Below are 15,197 nucleotides of genomic sequence, written 5' to 3'. Positions count from 1 at the left end.
TCTATGTTTATGTTTTTCCATGAACATGTTGTTGTTTGTTTCTATGTTTATGTTTTTCCATGTGAATGTTGTTGTTTGGTTCTATGTTTATGTTTTTCCATGTACATGTTGTTTGTTTCTATGTTTATGTTTTTCCATGAACATGTTGTTGTCTGGTTCTATGTTTGTTTTTCCATGTGCATGTTGTTGTTTGTTTCTATGTTTATGTTTTTCCATGAACATGTTGTTGTTTGTTTCTATGTTTATGTTTTTCCATGAACATGTTGTTGTTTGTTTCTATGTTTATGTTTTTCCATGTACATGTTGTTTGTTTCTCTGTTTATGTTTTCTTTGTGCATGCTATTGTTGTTTGTTTCTATGTTTATGTTTTTCTTTGTACATGTTGTTTGTTTGTTTCTATGTTTATGGTTTCCTTGTACATGTTGTTGTTGTTTGTTTCTATGTTTATGTTTTTCCATGTACATTTTGTTGTTTGTTTCTATGTTTGTTTTTCCATGTACATGGTGTTGTTTGTTTCTATGTTTATGTTTTTCCGTGTACATGTTGTTGTTTGTTTCTATGTTTATGTTTTTCCATGTACATGTTTGTTTGTTTCTATGTTTATGTTTTCCTTCTGCATGTTGTTGTTGTTTGTTTCTATGTTTATGTTTTTCCATGTACATGTTTGTTTGTTTCTATGTTTATGTTTTCCTTGTGCATGTTGTTGTTGTTTGTTTCTATGTTTATGTTTTTCCATGTACATGTTGTTTGTTTGTTTGTTTCTATGTTTATGGGTCTCACCTGTGGTGATTCTCCCTCTTGGAGTGGTAATGATGATTAGTTGTTTGAAGACCAAAACATGGTAATATGGTTCTCCATAGAGGGTGATTGGTGGTGGTTCTCTTTAAAAAAAGCTGAGCCCTGGTCGTCCCCCAGGACAGAGTTATTGCAGCAGTTGTTGATGATGAATAAAGAGGCTTCGCAGGTTGACAACATGCTGATGCTGACAGCACAGTCTTAAACTATAATAAATAAAAACAACAACTTTGTAGACTGTGATAAATGTCTATCAGATGGTCTGCACAGATAAACTGGTTCCACAGAACAGAACAGAACCAGTTTGCCGTGTGAACTTGCTGTTCATCCCCTCACAATGCAGTTTGGCGGCATATTCTTTACAACAAGCCGGACACCAAGACACCATACACAAACACTGGCATTCAACAGCATTCCCACATGGGAACCATCCCATCACAGACGATCAGGTTTACACCTTCTGTGTGAAGTCACTTCCTGTTGTGTCAACATGTTTCTTTATTAAATCATTTCCAAACCAAGTGGTAGAAGAAGAAGAGGAAGAGGATGAGGATGAAGAAGAAGAAGAAGAAGAAGAAGAAGAAGAAGAAGAAGAAGAAGAAGAAGAAGAAGAGGAATGGTGAGCAGGAAGAATTTCTCTTCAGCCCGAGGCTCAATTCCAAAAACAATCCGGCTCCAGTATGAGACTGACCAACCGGAGCTCCGCACGGTGACCTCTGACCTCTGAGCAGTTTTTTGATGAGACCGCGGCAACGCCAAGCCAAAATTTCCCCGACACTCACCAGCTCTGTTTTTTTTCTATTTCTATGAATGTGAAATGAACTCAGCGGTTTGCACCAGTCCTGTGCCGCCGAGCCGAGAAGATCAGACATAAGAGAGAGTGAGCCTCCGTCTGAGCCCGTCTGAGTGCTTGAAACCGTCCAAACAGATGGAACGTCCTCGTGAAAGGACTTCCTGCCAGCAGACACGCAGGGCCCATGCTGCGTACGTAGGTTTCCATAAGTGGAATAAGGATGTATTTTACTGCGTCCAGATATCAGTCCGAGATCCATTGTTACCTCGATATTTCTCTTTAAATCGCGCCTGGATATCAGATATTTCGACAGAGCGCATCTGTAAACACCGCGATTGCTCCATCCAATACGCCGTCTCACATTTCCTATTTAAACATCTTCACGGGGCACCAACAACGGAGACTGCGGCCGCAGGGCGCGTCGCAGCGTGCGCGTCCTAACGCCCTCGGTTCTTGGTTTTTCTCGTAAAATAAACACGTCTCGTCCTTCAAGGATGTGTAAGTAAGGACAACGGAGCCTTGTTCTTCAAGCGTGAAGAAACAACCTGCGGTGACTGCATGTGCAGCGAGGAACAGACCGCTTAACGGCGTCACCATGACAACAGAAGGTAAACACGGGACAATGTCATAAAAAAAAAGCTTTTTAGAGCGTTACGTTGCGTGTCGGGTGAAAGTTTAAACCCGGCGCCAGCGTCCACTCGGTTACCGCGGTTACCCCATCCAGAGCAGAGACGATGGAGCGATAATGAAACATCTCCGCCCTGAGAACCCCCTCTCACTGCTCCAAGCTCCAAACGAATTGGGGGAATTTGCCCTGACACAATGCGTCACTGGAACTTCATGAGGGCGCAATCCTCCTGGTGATGCAACCATGGAGGTGTGGTGGCTGCTGATTGGCTGGCCCGGCTGGCTGATTCCGGGGAGTTTCCCGCTCCATCTCCATAGTAACGGCCCCGCCTCCCGCCGCCCGATCGGCCCCTGGAATGACTCAGTCCTCCGGACAAAGGACGGCGAGTGGATTACTGAAAGTTTTCACTGCGGCTCGGAGGCGATTAAATGTCGATGACATCAGCCGCGGTCCTGGGAGGAGGGGTGGCTCTTCTCCCTGCGGAGGTCTGGATAAATAACCTTCACTCTGACCTTGCATGACGATCCTCCGTACTGCTCTGGACATCTGGCACCTCTCACTTTTTTCCCAGATCCGACCGCTCTGTACCTTCCGCGGTCCGTCCCGTAAGGAGGACCCCCTCCTGCGTCACTCTTCTCCAGGTTCCTGCCTTTTCCCCTCTGGGATTCCGGGGCGTTCTCCCGCTCCGTCCCAGCATGGAGGACTCGGGGTCAAACCCTCCTCGGCAGGTGGGCCTGCGAAGACCTTCGCAGCGGACGGGCTGTTCCCCGTCCAAAATCCTCGCCCTTGGCTTGGGGCGGAGCCGCCAGCGTCGCTGCGCGGGCCCACTTCACATGGACATCCAACGGCGTGAAAGTCACGTCAACGTACGCCGGCGACACCTCCCGACCCCCAACAAGAACGCACGGAGTCTCCACGCCCCGTGTCCGCCTGTTCGGACGGAGGACGGGCCGGCGAGACGATCGATTGCCTGGGTGCGGCGTTTGAAAACGCCGTCCGGCTGGCGTCTGGTGTTCCCAATGTGCTTCCCGGGCGACGTCGCTATGTCTTAAGCCCCGTCCTCGGCGGATGAGGCGGGGCCGAGCGGCGCCGCCGGACTGCTCACCTGCCGACTGCTGTGGAGTCCATGGCCAGTTTTCCCGGGTCGACGGCACACGGGGCGAGCGCCAACAAATCTGGACACACGCGCACGCTCCCGCTCCCCCTCCGTGCGCCGGCGGCTGCTGCTGTTAACTGCTCATCGTTTGGCGGAAGCATAACGATCAGACGTCACGGCCATGTTGTCTAATCACATTCCCAGCGTTCTCAAGTCTCCGTTTCCCCCCTGCCGCAGGATCCCACTTCCATTCAAAATGTCACAAAACTTTATTAAAAAGTGATTACACTGCTATTCACTCTGATAAGCAGCTTACAGCTTTCCCCCAGCAGTCAATCATAGCTTCAGTGATTTTCTTCCTCTGCGCATCTCTCCCTCTCTCTCCCCCCCCCCTTCTCTCCCTCGCCCTCTCTCGCTCCCTCCCTCTCTCTCTCTTTCTCTCTCTCCCTCGCGCTCTCTCTTTTTCTCTCTCTTTCTCTCTCCCTCTCTCTCTCTTTTTCTCCCTCCCTCTCTCTTTCTCGCTCCCCCTCCCTCTCCCTCTCTCTTGCTCTCCCTCTCTCCCTCCCTCTCTCTCTCCCCCCCCTCTCTCAGAGTCTTATTCCTGATTCAGCAGCTCCATCATGCCGTTGTTATGGAAACGTTACCAAATCAGCCGCCGCTCGTTGCCGTGTGTTTGTTTTGGAGGTTTCCTCACAGCTGCGCTCTCAGAGTGGCTTACGGACACGGCGGTTTGACCCCCGGAGCAGCGGCGACTCCCGAAGCAAAACCCGGAGAGAACTGACGTCTGTGGGGAATGGAGGCTGGACGCAGTGAGACACGGTGTCTCGCTGCGTCCTGTCTCACCCTGTCCCTTCCCTTCCGTGCTGATTAAAAACAGAACGTGTTGTTTCTTTGCGTCATATAAATAGCCGCTGCTTGAGATACGGCGGGTGAACGACCCGGGAGACGCAGGCGACGGAACCTCAGAGTGATCATCCTGAATGAGACGCAGCGTTGCATTGTGGGAGGAGGAAATGTTGTTTTCCCACAGGAAACAGGAAGCGATATCGGGGATATCAGCACAGGGCAGGCACGCCGGTGGAAATGTCAAAAGTTCATTTCATTCTCTGGGAGGAAGAGCCCCGGACACCACTGCGCCCCCTGGTGGTCCAGCACCAAAAACTACAAATGATTATACAAGGAACGTTCCAAAACACAGAAGAATCATACTGAGACTGGATTGACCTCGTCTGAGTATCTGTGTACTGGATAGTACACTGTTCCGGATAGTACACTGTGTATTGTATAATACAATGTACTGGATAGTACACTGTGCATTGGATAGTGCACTGCACTGGATAGTACACTGTGCATTAGATAGAATACTGTACTGTATAGTACAGTGTGCATTGGATAGTATACTGTACTGGATTGTACACTGTGTACCGGATAGTACACTGTATATTGGATAGTACACTGTGTATTGGATAGTACACTGTACTGGATAATACACCGTGTACCGGATAGTACACTCTGTATTGGATAGTACACTGTATATTGAATAGTACACTGTGTACCGGATAGTACACTGTGTACTGGATAGTACCCTGTCTATTGGATAGTAAACTGTTCTGGATAGTACACTGTGTACCAGATAGTACACTGTGTATTGGGTAGTACACTGTTCTAGATAGTACACTGTGTACCAGATAGTACACTGTGTATTGGATAGTAAACTGTGTATTGGATAGTACACTGTACTGGATAGTACACTGTGTATTGGATAGTAAACTGTGTATTGGATAGTACACAGTGTATATATTGGATATACAGTGTGGTCCGGATAGTACACTGGCAGTAAGTAATACGGTTACTTTGGTAACAGATAGTTGTAGAAGACAGTCCAGTGCCGCATCTGAAAGATCCTTACAGACACCAACACGTGAGGACGGTGTTCAGGAGAGTTGCATTGTGGGAAATGCAGCTCAACAAACCTCCAACATCCAACACCATCCTGTACAGGTATTAGTTGTTTACCTGCAGTAGTTTGATTGTCCCTTCCATAGTTCCTGGCAGTATGAAATGAGTATAAAGAGATATCATAACATGATATACGAAGAGAGAGAAAATGCCCATTTGAACACATTTGAGAGAAGATGATGTCATTTAAAACAGGCCAAGATAATAAAACCTGGACCCGAATCCATCCAAGATGCACCACCCATAGTACTGTGCCATCGTTGCATCTCAGTGACGGTTGTGGGTTCCACCTCCGTCAGCTCCACATGAAATGCATAGAGGTCACATGACTAAGATATGGTCAGTATTTAACATCAGATGGTTTTTCCATAGATCTCTGCAATGGCTGACCCGCCCCTCCAAACATATTTCTCATTTAGAGAACTCTCTTGTCACTGACGGATGTGAGTCCATGTGGGCGAGAGACCCTCCACCGTCTACAAGAGGCTTTTACTTTGAAATCAGACGCGGAGGCGACCAGTCGAGCGCTGTGTCCGACGTGCGCTATGGAAACTGTTGGAAAATGTAAACTGATGGAAAACGTTTGAATTTTCTCCTCCCTCGCTCAGGGGCCCCGGGTGGGAAATCTCCACCAAACGAGGGGGAACGGGAGGGTGGTCCGCCACAAAGCAGGGCCTCTGGTGTGTTGTGCTACGGAGTTGGCCTTTCTCAAACAAAAATCTAAAAATAACCACTGCAAACGGAGGAAACACAAAAGCTCCAGGATGTTTGGAACTCATCGGCCAGCGGGGACTCTGATTGGCCGGCGGCGACATCATCCGTGCCCCCCCCCCACAATGATGTCATCAGAGCCGAGGCGTCTCAGTGATGTAATGCAGCCGCAGAACCTTTTTCTCTCCTTTCAGCCGCCTCTGCTTCCCTGTCCCTCGCTTCACCTCCACCTCCCTCCACCTGCCTCCGTCCGTCTCCAGCACCGAGTCCAAACGAACCGGGCTGAGACCATTTTGAAGGCGCAGAGGCGCTGTCTGCACATAGATGTAGTACAACAGATTGATGTGTGTTGATATGTGTGATTATACTGTAAATGTTCCAGGAAAGTAGTTTTTACAGTTTGACCCTAAAGTTGGTGCCAGTTGGTTCACGCGGAAAAAGAGGTGATTGTGAGTCAGTTCGGCGGGCGGCCAGCAGGGGGCTACGGCGAGACAACCCTCTCCCCGCCGCGTCGCAGATAAGGAAACCCGTCCGACAGTCCACCGGGGAAAAGATGCGTATGCGCCGATAGAGCGAGCTGCTGCAGAGCGAGCGTTCAGACTTGCTCTAATCCGTCTGGATCCCACAGCCCTAATTAACATGCTCCTGACACCACACCCCCCTTTCACCCGTCGGGCTGCGGGAGAACTCTGGAAACCATGACGACTGTGCCAGGAGGCGGAAACTTCGCTTTGCACCCACCACACACACACACACACACTAACACTAACACTAAATAAGAGACAGTATAATTATACATAAGTAGAAATAAACACATAGCAGGAGTTACTGCATTTAGTTACGTCACTATGTTAAAGCTTGATTTCCTCTGAAGGTTTCATCTGTTTTTGGCAGGATGTCCAAATCTGATTTTAATCACAGTTTATGATTCTGTGTATGTGTGTGTGTGTGTGTGTGTGTGTGTGTGTGTGTGTGTTCTGGGAAAATGTCCAGAGATTAAGACGATTAGCGATGGGAACCAAGCAACATAGATTAGTGTGTCATACTGTGTCGTAGCACAACCATCATGTACGTCGGTTCAGGTTCGGTATTAGGGTGAGGATGTCAGAGAGTTCCCGACCACAAAATGAAATTCACGTTGGTCTGACTTTGTTGAAAATGCACCTCTGTGTCTTTCATTTCTGGTAAGAAGAAAAAAGAAAAAGGGTAAAACGCCGGCCAACGAGCTGCAAAACCTCAGCTCAGAGAAGAAGGAAAAGACGTCAGCGCTGGTGATCACAGTCCTCTGACGGATGCTTGGGTTTTGTACGGCGGACGGGATGACATGCTGTTCGACGTGCGTTTCAGCGCTACTGAAAAGACTTCATTGAGAAGCGAGAAGAAAAGCCGTTTCATCAACGTCAGCTGGAACCAATCAGCTAATTAGGGCCGCCAGCGTGCAGACAGTCGGGGTCTCTGAGGTGAATCGGCCCAGGCAGACGTGGAACCGCGCGACACCGACTTTGAATCACTGCAGCGCTGAGGGAAGACAGCATCTGTGCATATATGTATAGACTGGAGATCGACCTTTGAAAAGGTCTCTCCAGCAGAGAGTTGGCGTCACCTTCAGGGACAGTAGGAACTCCTGTATTGTTGAAGACGGTGGTCTCCACTACACACCGTAAGCCACATGGACAGAACGCCCGAGAAATACAACGATTCATCCAGTACGGTGGTCTTTACTCGGCACAGTGTCTTCATGAGGTCTTACCCTCTCTCCTTGTACCAGGGAGTCTTGGATGTTTCTTCACCTGGATTGGACAAACAGTAGGATCAGCGTAGATCTCCAAGTTCGGAGTCACCGAGGATGAGCGGCGATGAGACACTAAGACAAAGTAGCAGAGAAGACCGTCTCTCACCGCAGACCCACTGCCAAGACAAACCTCATATCTTCAGCATCACAATCAGCCATGTGCTCTAATTATGGCGAACAGGAAGAACTGCATAATGAATGGGCTTCCAGCATATTTAGATGGAGCGGGAAGAGGTAATTAAATCACACCGGAGCTCCACAGAGTCCTCCATCAAAACGTCTGTTTTTTTACGGAGAAACTCGACTGGAAGTGACTATTTATAGTACTTCCTCAGTCTGGGAACCGTCATGTCGCCAGACACCGAGCGGCTGCTAGCTCATCCACAGCTTGGCAGAAGGTGTGACTGAGGCTGACATCAATCGATGTGTTGATTTGTGAACAAGTTATGGAAGGCAATACCATTAATACCATAAATACCAACAATACCATCAATACCATTAGTAGCAACAATACAAACAGTGGCATAAATACCATTAATACCATCAATACCATCAATACCACTGGTAAAAACAATACAAACAGTAGTAGCAACTGCAGCTCAGGGCTTTAGCGTCTCTTTGGTGGCCATTTGCCTCCAGTTTCTCAGGTCGTGGAGAGCTGAAAATTAGGCAGAACTTCTAGTACTGTTGCTATGTGGAGATGTGTTTATGACTTTTCGTGAACATCTCGTGGAACATACGGAAGCCTGTCGCTGAAGGAAATCTTATGGACAAAGAGGATACTTAAAAATTTGTCAGAGCATGGAAGGGGGGCGGAGCCTAGGAGGGACATGACCTGTGTGGGTGGAGCCTGACGGCGGAGCATGTGGGGGCGGAGCCTGGGAGGGCCAATGATATCTTCTTTCAAATGTATTTGGGATCCAAATATAACATATTTGCATGATTCGCACAAGTAACACCTAGTTTTGAAGCTCCGATTCTTCACTTTCAAATGATGTGAAAAAAAAGTCAAAAGGTACCAAATGTACCTAAAATCCGCGGTGGGTCACATTTTCTAAGCAAACCATTTGACAAGTTTAATGAAATGGAACCAGAGCCAAGACCAAGTGGATCAAACAAACTATTATTAGGAAATTGAAACGAGGCAGAAATTTCCCAACATTCAAAATGTAAAGTTTCAAGTCGTGTTTGTCAAGGTGCAGCTGCTATTGTTAGTACACCAGCACCACCACATGACAAGAAAGTTGTACACTCAATAACTTATATTATTATACTTCATCACGTCATTTGAATAATTTTACTTCCAAACTATGTTGTCAACTTTCCTAAATTCAAAAAATAAATGTGTTGTTTTTTTAGGGGGATATTTAAGGAGATTCACACAACATGATATTCTCATGATCTCCTCCTGTGTTCACCCCAGATACACACTGAACAGCACCACGTACAGACGACAGCCTTACAAATACAGTCGCACATCCTGATACAAACTTCTCTAAGTCCATCGACCTTGAAATGGATTTAGAGAATCTCCTCACCATGTCCTTCCTCCTCAACTCGTCCAAACAAGTCGGCACACAATATTTTTCAAAAACCTTCCTCTTCCTCCTCCTCCTCATCCTCCTTTAAGCTGCTTTCATCCCATAATATCCTTCAACAACAACAACAACAACAACAACAACCTCATGAAGAACATCTCAGGGCTGCAGCGAAAGTCCTCAGAGCAGGACACCAGACATCAAGCGGGGGACATCAACCGGGGGAAATCAGGCGGGGGACATCAGGTGGTGGACATCAGGTGGGGGAGATCAGGTGGGGGACATCAGGTGGTGGACATCAACTGGGGGAGATCAGGTGGGGGACATCAGGTGGGGGTCACGGAGGAAGGTGCACGTGGATGAAGTGAACTCATCCAAGATGGAGGCAGGGGACCAAAGGGCGTGGAGCTGAACATCGGTCATTTCTGGGATTGGAAGTTCTGCCTCTTCCTCATTGACCCTTTATTTGGGTTTTTGACTGGAATGGTTCACACAGGCTGCAGCTGCTAGTGCTGGAGGAAGTAACTTTAGAAGTAACTAACAATACTTTGTACTTTGTTCATCCACATTTACTCTTTTAAATAAAAATACAATTCTCTTCCTCTACTTATTCCTGGAGAAGGTTTATCTGTGACTGGTCTGCAGTCGATGACCAGTCACGTTGGACAGAAGCATCAGTGATGTAGCTGAATGGAAGTTGTAATGTAGTGTCAGTACTTTTCACTTTAGTACTTGAGTAATGAATTGATTCATGTGTTTCATATTTGACCTGCAATTAGGAACTATTTGTAATTGTGATTAATGGTACTTCAACTCAAGTAAACCCGACTCTGCTGATACCGGAGTGTGCTCATATGTGTGTGTGTGTGTGTGTGTGTGTATGTGTGTGTGTGCATGAGTGTGTGTGTGTGTTTTGGGGAAGGGGGAGTTTAAACAAGAGACTAAACACTGTGGGTAGTTAATAGAGTAAAGAACTCCAGGGCAACAGTGTTTGTTTGAGAGTGTGTGTGTGTGTGTGTGTGTTTTAGTGTGTGTGTGTTTTAGTGTGCGTGTGTTTTAGTGTGTGTGTGTTTTAGTGTGTGTGTGTGTGTGTGTGTGTGTGTGTGTGTGTGTGTGTGTGTGTGTGTGTGTGTGTGTGTGTGTGTGTGTGTGGGCGCGGATTGTTTGTCCCACACAAACGTGAGACCCTGAAAGAAATGACTTCACCGGGGATCTAATAAACGTCTTCTAGGACGGAAGTTGTAGAAGAGAAGAGGAGGAGGAGATAAGAGGAGGAGAGGAAGAAGGAGGAGAGGAAGGAGGAGGAGAGAAGAGGAAGGAGGCGATAAGAGGAGGAGGAGGAGGAGGAAGAGAAGGATAGGAAGGAGGCGATAAGAGGAGGAGGGGGAGGAGAAGGAGAGGAGGAAGAGGAGGAGGAAAGGAGTGGAAGGAGTAGAAAACAGGAGGAGGGGGGAGAGGAGAGGAAGGAGGAGATCAGAGGAGGAGGAGGAGGAGGAGAGGAAGGAGGAAGAGAGGAAGGAGAGGAGAGGAAGGAGGAGGTAAGAGGAGAAGTTCAGTTTCTTAATTCCTTCATAAAACTCATGAATGGTGGTATCGTCCGATTGGCCACGGCGTCCCACAAACATCTGTGACATCACAGGAAGCGGGCGTGTCCTCCTTCAGGTCCTCCTCCTGCAGCGCACCAACACCCAACCGACTTCGTTTCCCCAGGATCCTTCATCCACAGGTGAAGATTAAAATGGAGACACATGGTGAAGGAGAGCAGCCTGTTCATCCACCGTGTGCTGCTCTGTTACTCCCTCAGCGTCATTTCAAACTGCAAAATGAACTTGAATCATCTTGTCAAGTGGAAAATGACTTTTCTGTCGCTTCACTTTAGAGCCTGAAGACACATGATCCACACACTATTCATTACAACAAGAGAAAACAGTCTGACTGTGTCTCCCTGGAAACAGGGTCCGCTGTGTAGAACCTTGTCAGGTTGTTGTTGTTATTGCCAGATGGTTGTCATCAGGTTGTTGTTTGTGGTAGGTTGTTGTTGCTATTGTGAGGTTGTTGTTGTCAAGTTGTTGTTGTTGTTGGGTTGTCATCAGGTTTTTGTTGTTGTAGGGTTGTCAGCAGGTTGTTGTTGTTGTTGTTGTTGTTGTTGTTGATGGGTTGTCGTCAGTTTTTTGTTGTTGTTGGGTTGTCAGCAGGTTGTTGTTGTTGTTGGGTTGTCGGCGGGATGTTGTTGTTGTTGGGTTGTCGTCAGGTTGTTGTTGTTGTTTGGTTGTCATCAGATTGTTGTGGTCAAGTTGTTGTGGTCAAGTTGTTGTTGGGTTGTCCTCGGGTTGTTGTGGTCAAGGTGTTGTTGTCAGATGGCTGTCATCTGGTTGTTGTTGTTGTTGTTGTTGTTGTTGTTGTCGGGTTGTCCTCAGGTTGTTGCTGTTTTTGGGTTGTTGTCAGGTTGTTGTGGTTGTCAGGTTGTTGTGGTCAAGTGTTGTGAGATTATTGCTATGAGATGGCTGTCATCTGGTTGTTGTTGTCGGGTTCTCCTCAGGTTGTTGTGGTCAAGTTGTTGTTGTTGGGTTGTCCTCAGGTTGTTGTTGTTGTTGGGTTGTCGTCAGGTTGTTGTTGTTGGGTTGTCGTTTGGTTGTTGTTGTTGTTGTTGGGTTGTCCTCAGGTTGTTGTTGTTGTTGGGTTGTCGTTCGGTTGTTGTTGTTGTTGTTGGGTTGTCGTTAGGTTGTGGTTATCAGATGGCTGTCATCTGGTTGTTATTGTGTTGTGAGGTTGTTATCATCAGGTTGTTATTGTGTTGTGAGGTTGTTATCATCAGGTTGTTGTTGTGTTGTGAGGTTGCGATCATCAGGTTGTTGTTGTTGTTTTGTGAGGTTGTTATCATCAGGTTGCTGTTGTCAGGTGGGTTCGGGTTGTTTTCTTTGGGTTCTCTGACAAGAAGCAGTTATCCTAAACATCTGTTCTGTTCTTCGCTGCTTGTCCATGACGACACCATTCTCACACACGCTGTGCAACATACCAAATATTAATACTTGAGTTCTAACAACGTCACAGGCTGCTGACGAAACAGAACAAATATAACACTCAGATTACTGCTGAGCTTAGAACATCTGCAGAGAGCTGGTATTTACAATGTGTACTGTAGTGCCAGTAGTGGACAAATACTGTATGGAGTGACCTCATCACCACCTCCATGTTTAATCGGAGGGGGAGAAGGGGTTTGAACCGCCAACCTGCAGATCCTCAGACTGCACAGCCTGAGATGGAACCTCCAGACGCCAGGCAGAATAATCCACCCGCTGAAGAAGGATGAATCTATCTTCGTCAATGTACTTTGCTCGGCATCAGCATCTTCATAGCGCTTGTTGAATAAACGTCACATTGTTCACTTCTGGAGACGGGCGTCGCGTCACAGACCTGGTGCTCCTTCAGTCCGCAGCATCTCGCCAGGTGATCTGGCCGTCGAAACCCCCGAAGCCGTGTCTCACCACGGTTCCTGCCGGGCGGAGGCTTGAGGGCGGGGCCGTCGCTGCTAACACACGGCTAACCCCCTGTGCTAGCACTTAGCGAGGGATTCCAACCAGACAGCCAAGGCATCGCCTAACACGTCCTGACGTCCTGCAGCGTCAGCAGGACGGAGCGCGGTGGATGGTGGAGAATAATGGAGGATGATGGAGGATGGAGCATGATGGAGGTTGTAGCATGACAGAGGATGATGGAGCACGATGGAGGATGATGAAGAATGATGGAGAATGGAGCATGATGGTGAATGATACATGATGGAGGATGGAGCATGATGGAGGACGGAGCATGATGGAGCATGATGGGGCATGATGGAGCATGATGGAGGATGGAGGATGATGGAGGTCAGAGCATGATGGAGGATGGAGGACGACAGCGATCCTTTCTGACCCGCAAACCGTCCAGAAGAAGCTCTGACTCAGAAGGAGCTGGACACCTAGAACTGACCGACTCTCATTTCCAGGTGGATGAAGTACTCCAACCGTTTACTTCCAAGTAAAAGTACAAATACCCGGACACAAAATGACACTAATAAAAGTTAAAGTATTTCAGTTCTTCCTCTTAAATGTATTTTCAATATTAAAAGTGAAAGTACTTATCTTATCCAGTGTCTTGAGTCTATAATACTTCATAAAGTACATCAAGTGCATAAAGTACATAAAGTACTACTGTAGATATTTTCTGCAAATCAGTGCACAAGATAGATAGATAGATAGATAGATAGATAGATAGATAGATAGATAGATAGATAGATAGATATATGGATAGATAGATAGATAGATAGATAGATAGATAGATAGATATATGGATAGATAGATGGTTGGAGGTGTGACACCGTTAGGTTCCCTCGGTGTCGGTCACTCCAGTCTCTGTCTAACCACTTTGTTTTCCCATCGGCTTAATTAGAAACAGACACTCACTTATTAACACACAGCACACCAAAACATACACACACCGCACCAAAACACACACACACACACACACACACACACACACACACACACACACACACACACACACACGCCGCAGACACACACACACACAAACACCAACATGAGTGCACAGACACAGACGTCCCCATGACCAAAAATGTCCTCACAACTACAGCAATAGCAACAACAATGTCAAGACCTGGTCCTCACAAGTAATTTACATTTTAAACCTGTGTGTGTGTGTGTGTGTGTGTGTGTGTGTGTGTGTGTGCGGTGTGTGCATGTGTGTCCATGTGTGTGTGTGTGCGGTGTGTGTGCGTGTGTGGTGTGTGTGCAGTGTGTGTGTGTGCAGTGTGTGTGCGGTGTGTGTGTGTGTGTGGTGTGTGTGCATGTGTAGTGTGTGTGCAGTGTGTGTGCGGTGTGTGTGTGTGTGTGTGTGTGTGTGTGTGGTGTGTGCAGTAAACACAGTGCAATGCAGAGTAAGGTTATTGTGTATTTCTATGCAGAGTACCTTTGAGTAGTTTTTGTGTAGCAGTACTTCCATTAATACTTCAAATCAGGTATTTAGTAAGTAGGTACTTCTGCTGCTTGTGTGTGTGTGTAGTAGCTAGAGTAGATAGTATTTAATAGTACTTAGTGTAGTAGTTACTCACCCTTTCTGTCCTTCTCTCAGTTTAATCCAAACTCTCTCCAGACTTTGAGACGTTCCTGCCGAGCCCAGGCTGAGGCTGCGCTGCCCCCTCCCTCCCCCCTACTCTCCCCCCTCTCTCCCCCTACCCCGCCCCCTCTCTCCCCCTCCCCCTCTCTCGCTCCCCCCTCTCTCCCCCTCCTCCCCCTACTCCTCCCCCTCCCCCCCCCCCCCCCCCTCTGTTTACTCAAACTCTAATCACTCCACACAGGACATCCCCCCCCCCCATTGTTCAGCCGTCGGAAGTAAACAACCCCCCCCCCAAACCCCCCAAACCCCCCAAACCCCCCAAACCCCCTCCCCCATCTGAAGGGTCTGGCTCCATCCAAAATAACCTGGAGACAGGTATAGAGGTGTATTTCCATGTATTTAGATGTATTTACATGAATTTAGAAGTAGTTAGATGCATTTCCATGTATTAGATGTATTTAGATGTAAAGAGATGTATTTAGATGTATTAGATGTATCTAGATGTAAAGAGATGTATTGAGATGTATAAGATGTATTTACATGTATTTAGATGTATTAGATGTATTACATGTATTAGATGTATTTACATGTATTTACATGTATTTAGATGTATTTTGGTTTGTTTCACTATATTTCCCACAATGCAACTCACCTGAACTCCTTCAGCATGTGTTGGTGTCTGTAAAGATCAAGCTGCTTGTTATACTATACTACACACTATACTATACTATATTATACTATACTACATACTATACTATACTATAATATACTATATT

At 47.0% G+C, this 15,197-nt stretch overlaps 1 protein-coding gene across 4 annotated transcripts in view; it reads right to left on the bottom strand.

Annotated features, from left to right (window-relative positions):
• The window catches only part of kiaa1217 (KIAA1217 ortholog), a 73,067-nt gene extending 58,583 nt beyond the window's left edge, over window positions 1–14,484 (bottom strand). For all 4 annotated transcript variants that reach the window (XM_080020033.1, XM_080020030.1, XM_080020034.1 and 1 more), the window contains exon 1: window positions 14,417–14,484. The gene's annotated coding sequence lies outside the window, so the exon portion shown is untranslated. The remainder of the gene's footprint in view (window positions 1–14,416) is intronic.
• Between the last annotated feature and the right edge of the window lie 713 nt (window positions 14,485–15,197).

This window comes from Zeus faber (assembly GCF_960531495.2).
Source record: "Zeus faber genome assembly, chromosome: 19".
Classification (NCBI taxonomy): Eukaryota; Metazoa; Chordata; class Actinopteri; order Zeiformes; family Zeidae; genus Zeus; species Zeus faber.
Note: the sequence above shows the minus strand (reverse complement) of the source record. Positions and strands in the feature narration are given on the sequence as shown.